The 8,120-nt window shown below is 34.3% G+C and overlaps 1 pseudogene; it reads left to right on the top strand.

The window, feature by feature from the left end:
* Window positions 1-6,090: 6,090 nt before the first annotated feature.
* Window positions 6,091-6,808, top strand: LOC123233476 (annotated as a pseudogene).
* Window positions 6,809-8,120: the final 1,312 nt, after the last annotated feature.

The raw sequence follows: 8,120 nt of genomic DNA, 5'->3' as shown, positions 1-8,120 counted from the left end.
TTGCCTTTTCCTCTTCCCTCCTTCCTCCCCCTCTACCTTTTCTGTTTCTGTCTCCCTCCTTCCCTTTTCTTTCCTTCCTTCCTTCCTTCCCTTTTCCTTCCTTCCTTCCTTCCTTCCTTCCTGCCTGCCTGCCTTCCTGCCTTCCTGCCTTCCTGCCTTCCTGCCTTCCTGCCTTCCTTCCTGCCTTCCTGCCTTCCTGCCTTCCTTCCTACTTTCCTTCCTTCCTTCCTTCTTTCCTTTTTTCTTTCCATATTTCCTTATCTGCCTCTTTAAAGTGGGAGTCTAGATCAGTGTGTTTCTTGGATTAGGGAGTAGGAACTCTCAGTATAGAAAGTAATTTCACAGATAAAAATTGACAAATTTTCTGTTATCTCTTAGTCTTAAAAAGTTGCCTGGGAAATGCCACAACATCATATATCTTTGGGTCAAGTGTTGGAAGGGAACTGAGGATCAATTGAATAGTATCTTCATTTTGCAGATGAAAAAAACTGAGGCCCAGAGAGATATAATAACTTACCCCAGGCCACACAAATAGTAAATGGGATAGCTAAAATTTTTATACTGATCCACAAATTCCAAATTTAGTTTTTGTTTTTTTTTCACTATACTATTCCATGTCTTTGAAGTTTCATATTCATGGATCACACAGTTAATCTATATTGGAGGCAGGTCTTGAACTCAGGTCTTCTGGACTATAAAGTTAATGCCCTCTTCAACATGCCACCCTGTCTCCCACCTATTCCCAATTTTGGTTTAGTCTTTAGATCAGGTTTTATCTTCAAATTTCACGAAATGAGAAATGCAAAGTAGCCTTTGAATGAAATTTATCAGCTAATGCTAAGTTGTATTTTTTTTTACTAAATTTCCTTTATTAGGGGAAGGGGCTATTTCACCAGACATTATCTGTATCCAGGCAGTGTCGATCCAGGTGCCAGAAAATTGCAGGCCAGTAGGAAAATGGTGTAATCTGTGATTCCATCTGGCCCATGAATTTCCAGTGGCCTTGCTTATAGATTGTCAGAACTGTTCATTAAGTTTGTTGTGAAACCAAGGGCTTAATATCTGTAATTTGGAGGGTTCAATAGGAAGTTAAATTGAGTGAAACTATTTTTGAATGACTACTCTGGTTTCGGAGAAACAGCCGACATTGCAGCTAGGGAGAGCTACATTTTGTGGCTGTACCAGGAATTCAAAATTATTTATAGGGCTTTTCAGTGAAGAGCTTTGTTGGGCTAAGTTGAGAAACTTTCTTACAAAAGCCAGCAGTGCTGACAAAAGGAAACATTTCTCGTATAGATAGGTTATCAGCCACAACCACATTACTTTAAATGGCTCAAACAGCGAGAAGGCTGATGCTGTTTTCTGGATTTTTTTGTTTTTCTATTGGGTCTTTTTTTTTCTGTCTGATTTGTGGTTATCTTAAATTGCACGCAGGGTGCTGCAAATGTTTTTGCATGTAATAATGTATGTTTGAGTATGATTGAACACTTGATATAAATGGGATCCCTATTACTGGGGGTTCTTTCATGATGGCTATTTATAAGCAATGCCTTAGTAATGTTATTGATAATGGAAACATTTATCCACTCGCAGTATGAAAGGGAAGCTCTCTGGGCTACAAAATATGGCATCAAAAAGCAGATGGAAATTATGACAAATGTCCTGATGCTTAAAATAAAGAAAAGAAGCTTATGGCAGGGGCGATGCCAGAGAACCAGTTAATGTCACCACTTCAGTTTTGAAGAGGAAGGAGACAGAGGTAGATACTCATCTGGCCCTGATTAAACATAGATGAATGATATGAAGCCCACCCCCTCCTTTCCTGTCCCCATTCCCAGCCCTTCAGAACCAGAATTGCTGAGAAAACCTTTCTTCCATCTCATGGGATGAGGCTTGGAGAAATTGCTTTCTACAAGGTGAAGGATTTCACCCTGGAAATATTGATCCAGTAGCATCATATCTATAGAACTGTGAGGAATAGTCCCAATTATTGCTACTCTCCTACTCCCTGTTTTATCCCTTTCTAGGAATTTTTAGTTGAATTTATAGTGTTAACGAATATTTTGCTTCTCATTTAAACAGAGACGATCATTCACATACTTAGAGAATGGAGTTTTCAGCTTGGACAGCATCACTTACATTTGTGGCTCAAAATGTCTTGCTACAGATTCTAAGGAAATAGTGAGTCATAGGACCTCAGAATAGGAAGGGGTCTTGTCATCACCTAGTTAAATGCATCTTTTATGATCTTTCGACATAGACTTGGAGTAAACAATCACTTGCACACTCTTGTGAATCTGCAGAAGATTTCAATGGAAATGACAATAATATCAGGATGAAAATACACATTCATAGGCACACATGTATGCATATGCCATACAAGGTGTAGGCATACACATATACACACGGAATGGATTACTAGACCATTCACTGTCTTAAGCTATAATGTAGATGGATTGTAGTTATCTAATAAAAATAACTTTTTAAATATTTTTCTTTCTTATAAATTATATATTAATACAATTTTAATATTTATTTTCAAATATTTTGTTACCCATGCTCTCTCTCTCTTCCATCCTACTTCCCAAGGAATTAGGAAATATGATAAAGGTTTTATAGATTATAATATAATAAATATTTCCATTTTCATCATGCTGTGAAGGAAGACACATATTGCTTTCACTAGAGAAAAAATTCATGGAGGAAATAAAATCTGTTTCTTTTATGGTGATGGATATCCTTTTTTTCATCCTAAGTCTCTTGGAGATATCCTGGATCCTTGCCATGTTGTTAATAATTGTCATTAACAGTTTAGCATTATATATTATTATTTTGTATATTTTGTATATTATTTTGTATATATTGTATATATTCAAGTTTTGCTCACTTTACTTTGTTTCACTTCATATAGGTCTTTCCAGGTTTGTGTGTGTGTGTGTGTGTGTGTGTGTGTGTGTGACATCATCTTGTTTATCATTTCTTATGGCACAATAGTATTCCATTTTAAGAATGTTTCACAACTTGTTCGGTAATTCTCTAATTGATACATAACCCTTCAATTTCCAGTTCTTTATCACCACAAAAGGACTGTTATGAATATTCTTGTATAGTAGATTATTTTCCTTTATCTTTTATCTCTTTAGGATACAGACCTAGTAGTAGCACTGCTGAGTCAAAATGTATGCAGTTTAATGGCCCTTTGGTCATGGCACCAAATTGTTCTCCAGAATGGTTGTATCAGTTTTAAGATCCACCAGCAGTGTATTAGTGTCCTGATTTCTCCAAATTCACTCCAATATTTATTATTTTTCTTTTTTGTCATGTTAGCCATTTTAATAGGTATGAAATGATCTCAGATTTGTTTTGATTTGCATTTCTCTAGTCAATAGTGATTTGAAGCATATTTTCAGATGACTAAAATAGTTTTAATCTTTTCACCTGAGAATTTCCTGTTCATAAAAGATTTTATTCCCCAGTTTTTTGCAGTTGTTTGCCTTTTAACTTTTGGTTGCATTGTTTTTATTTCTGCAGAAACTTAAATTCAATGCAGTTGAAGTTATCTATTTTACAACTCATAATGTTCTCTATATCTTGTTTTGACCTCAGTTCTTCCCTTATCCATAGGTCTGAAAAGTAAACAGTTTTGTGCTTCCCTAAGTTGTTAATGGTATCACTATTTCTAAGTCTTCTTTTCATTTGGACTTTACCTTAGCACATGCTCCCATACTGTTTTTTAGTTTTCCTAGCAGTTTTTGTCCAAAAATCTTGGGTTTTTAGGTTTGTTAAAAAACTAGATTACTATGGTAATTTATCATGTATGTTGAGTGTCTAATCTGTTCCACTGATCCTCTGACCAGATGGTTTTGATAGTTGCCACTTTATAATACCATTTAAGATCAAGTATAGCTAAGCCACCTTCCTTTATATTTTTTTCTCATAATTCCCTTGATAGTCTAGATCTTTTTTCTTCCAGATGAATTTAGATATTTTTCTAGCTATATGAGATATATTTCTGTAGTTTGATTGGTATGTAATGAATAAGTAAATTAATTCAGGAAGAATTGTTTTTATTATATTGGCTTGTCCTACCCATGAGCAATTAATAATTTTTTCCAGTTGTTTAGATCTGACTTTATTTGTGTGAAAGGGTTTTTTTTTTGTTCATATTGTAGACAGTTATTTAAAATGAGATTTCTTTTTCTACCTCTTGTTGTTGGGTATCAAGATCACTTTTGTTTGAACTGAGAGCTAGGTAGTACAGTAGATAGAGTGGTCTAGAGTCAGAGAACCTAAGTTCAAATTGGGCCTGAGGAATTTACCAGCTATGTGACCTTGGGCAAGTCATTTAACCCCATTTGCATTCATTTCCTCATCTATAAAATGAGCTAGCAAAGGAATTGACAAACCACTCCAATATCTTTGCCAAGGTAATGCCAGATAAGGTAATGAGGAATTGGGCACAACTGAATTGACTGGAAAACAACAACAGGAGAAATGGAGAAGGGAAAAATTATCATGGTACGGGGAAGTTAGACAGACAACTTGTCATGGAGTATGTGGACCAATATCTGATCCTTGAAGAAAGGAAATTATTTCAACAGGGGAGGATATCAATTTTAGATCATGGATATGAGGCATTTTGTAATATAAATTTTGTAATTTTCTTTGATAATTTTTTGTCATGGATATCTTCCACATTGGAAGCTTTTTTCTTTCTTTTTTAAGTATTATGTTAATAAATTTCCATCATTCCCAAACAGTCACAAGGTATTTCTAATAGTCTTTGGCTCCTTGTATTATGTCCCTTTACACTAAATTAAGAGAGAACAAACATATCAGTCAGTGGAATAGACATTTACCAAGCCTCATTCACATGGAAAGTTCTCTGCTACTGAATCAAATGGAAACTTCTTAATTTTTAAGAGGTACACTGAGACATATACTCATAATAAGTTAATTTACAATATAATACAAAATAATTCTTGGTTTCTTTCTTCTCTATTCTTGCCATTTTAACTATTGCCAAACCAGAAATAATCATAGAAGTCATCTAATGCAATCTACTCATTTTATAAAAAAGGAAATTGATGCTCAGAATTTTATTTGGCCAAGGTCACCCAGCTATTAAGAAGAAAAAAGAAGGCTTGAATTGACATCTTTGAATTTCAGATGTAGTGACCAATTCACTATACCACATTATTATAGAATTATAGAAAGTAGGTGATGACAATGGGGGTAGATTGCACAGAAAAAAAAAACAACTTAATAAAGGAAGGTCTTTAGAAGCATCAAGAAGAAGGGGTAGGGCTAAACAAAGAGAAAAGGAGAATCTTCCAGAGAGAAGAGAATTGTGAAAAAAGTGATAAGGCCAAATGATCATGGTGTTTGTAGAGCAATTGAAGTGACCAGATTTATTGGAGTAGCGAGTTATGTATCAGAACAGTTTGTAGTAAAATAGGCAGGTAGTTTGGGGGTCAAATTATGAAGGGTTTTAAATGCTAGGATCAAGAATTTGGGATTTATGTAGTAGAAGATGGGGAGCAAGTACATACAACAATTTTTTGACACTTTGGATTCAATTAAATTGATGGACAATATCCACATAATATGTCAACAACAAAGTGCCAAATGAATGAATAAGGCATAAAGATTTATTTATAGACATAGATGGGCTAGTGATATTGATGCAAAACAGTTCATCATCACCAAAAATGAGAAAAGTATCATTCTTCTGGAATATGGGCTTATTAACTGATGCAGATTTTGCAAGGAAATCATAGAAATTGTACAAAATATATTAATATAGGTAGCAAGAATTTATCCCTTATTATCTAGCTATAAAGACACTTTAAAAGGCCATAATTATATATTTGTATCTTCCTGTCCTTCATAAACTAATAGATGACAAACACCTGTGCTAAAAATATAAACACCCAAATATTGTTGAGAATTTAACAAATAGATTGCACTGGAGTATTTTCATAAAGAGAGAAACTATCCACAATAAGCAAGACATAACATTGAACCACACAAAGTCATGAACAATAGATGCTGCTATACTGAATACTCATAGCCTCTACATTACATGAAATGAATAGCTTTCAAGATATAGAGACTCAGCAAAAGGAATATAAACCATTTAGAAATTATATCATTCATGTCATCCTGTCTGCCAAAGGAGTTATACCAGGAATGTCTTCAGTGGGTCTACTGTAGGTGAGTTTATTTTGAGTACTTTTATTAAATGATAGAAAGCAATAATTTTTTTCTGCCTGCACAATAATCCATCAAGTATTAAACATAAAAGATCAATGTTAGAATAACAAGTTATCTTAAAATGACTTCTACCTGAACTCCATCAAATGAATATGAGGAAAATAAAAAGAATCTCAAAAATGGAGTGGCTAAATGACAACTCAGTGTTGCAGAGAGGCAGATCTTTATGAAGACCCTGACAGGTAAGACCATCACTTTTGCAGTAGAACTCAGTGATACTCTCAAAACAGTAAAGTCAAAATCTAGGATGTAGAAGATAAATCACCAGATCAGCAAAGTATGATTTTTGTTTGAAAATGGGTAGATGGGTGAACTCTCTCTGAGTACAACAAAATGACTACATGTTTGGCACTTGGTACTGGGTCTGTGAGGGGGTATCACCAAGTCTTCCCTTCGCCAACTGGTCCAGAAATACAACTGTACCAAGATGATCTGCCATAAGTCTTATGCCTGCCTGTTCCCCACGACTGTAAACTAATGTAAAAAGTGTGGCCACATCAACAATTTGTACCCCAAGAAGAAGGTCAAATAAGGAGGCAGCCTCAGGATCCAGTTTTGGCTTGCTTCCAAGGCTGCTATTATAAAAAGTCCTTGTTTCTGAGATTAATGGAACTGTACTAACAATAAAACCCCCTTTTAGTTGAGAAGTTAAAAAAAACACATTAATAATAATGATGGTGATAATGTTGAAAATATCTAAAATTAATTTATACAAATGTTTTAGATATACAAAGTATTTTTACACAATTCTTTGGATCTAATACATGTTTGAGAACGGCTATATAGATGTCTTGTACCTCTTTTGAGAAAATGAAACTGAAGTTATTGATACAAGGCTACTCATTGCTAGCAGAGTCAAATACATCAACATTTAAAAAGACAAGGGACAATGTCTTGGAAAAGACAATAAGATAACCCCTACTTGGGTTTCCATATAAGAAATAAGATGTCCTACTAGGTTAAAAAAAATTACAGTGAGTTTGGCAAAAGGACAACTATATGGCAATACTACACAAGACAATCTGAACATCAGTGACACATAGGAAAGAAAAGCTAGTAAGTTGCCTTTTGGGAGAGAATATAAGGGTAATAGTTTCCCTGAAATCACAAAACCAGTGCAACCAAGATTAGAAGAAAAACAATAAACTGGGGAAAATTATACCAAGTATCTTTGAAAAAGTCTCGTTTCTCTAATATATAGAAAACTGAATGAAATTTATATGAATACAAGACATTCCCAAATGGTAAAGATCAAAAGATATGAACAGGTAGTCCTCAGATGAAGAAACTAAAATTATTCTTAGTCATATGGAAGAAAATGCTACGCATCACTATTATTTAATGAAATGTAAATTAAAACAACTCTGAGGTACCAACACAAACCTATCAGATTAGATAATATGACAAAAAAGGAAAATGATAAATGTTGGAGAGGATGTTGAAAAATTAGGACACTAATATACTGTTGGTAGAACTTTGAACAGGTATAACTCTTTTGGACAATACTTTGGATCCATGCCCAAAGAACCTTAAAAGTTTGCTTATCTTTTGATTCAGCAATACCACTACTAGGTCTGTATCCTAGAGAGATGAAAGATTTGGGGAAAGTAACCTAATTGTACAAAGACAATTTATGGCAGCCTTTTTTGTTGTGACAAAGAATTGGAAACTGATGGGATATCCATCATTTGGGAATGACTGAACAAGTTGGAGTATATGATTGTAATGAAATACTATTGTGTCATAAGAAATGATGACTAGAACAATAATAGAAAAACCTAGAAAGACATTTATGAAATGATGTAAAGTGAAGTGAGCAGAACAAGGTGAATATTTTTAAGGTA

Source organism: Gracilinanus agilis, chromosome 2 (assembly GCF_016433145.1).
Source record: "Gracilinanus agilis isolate LMUSP501 chromosome 2, AgileGrace, whole genome shotgun sequence".
NCBI classification, from domain to species: domain Eukaryota; kingdom Metazoa; phylum Chordata; class Mammalia; order Didelphimorphia; family Didelphidae; genus Gracilinanus; species Gracilinanus agilis.
Note: the sequence above shows the minus strand (reverse complement) of the source record. Positions and strands in the feature narration are given on the sequence as shown.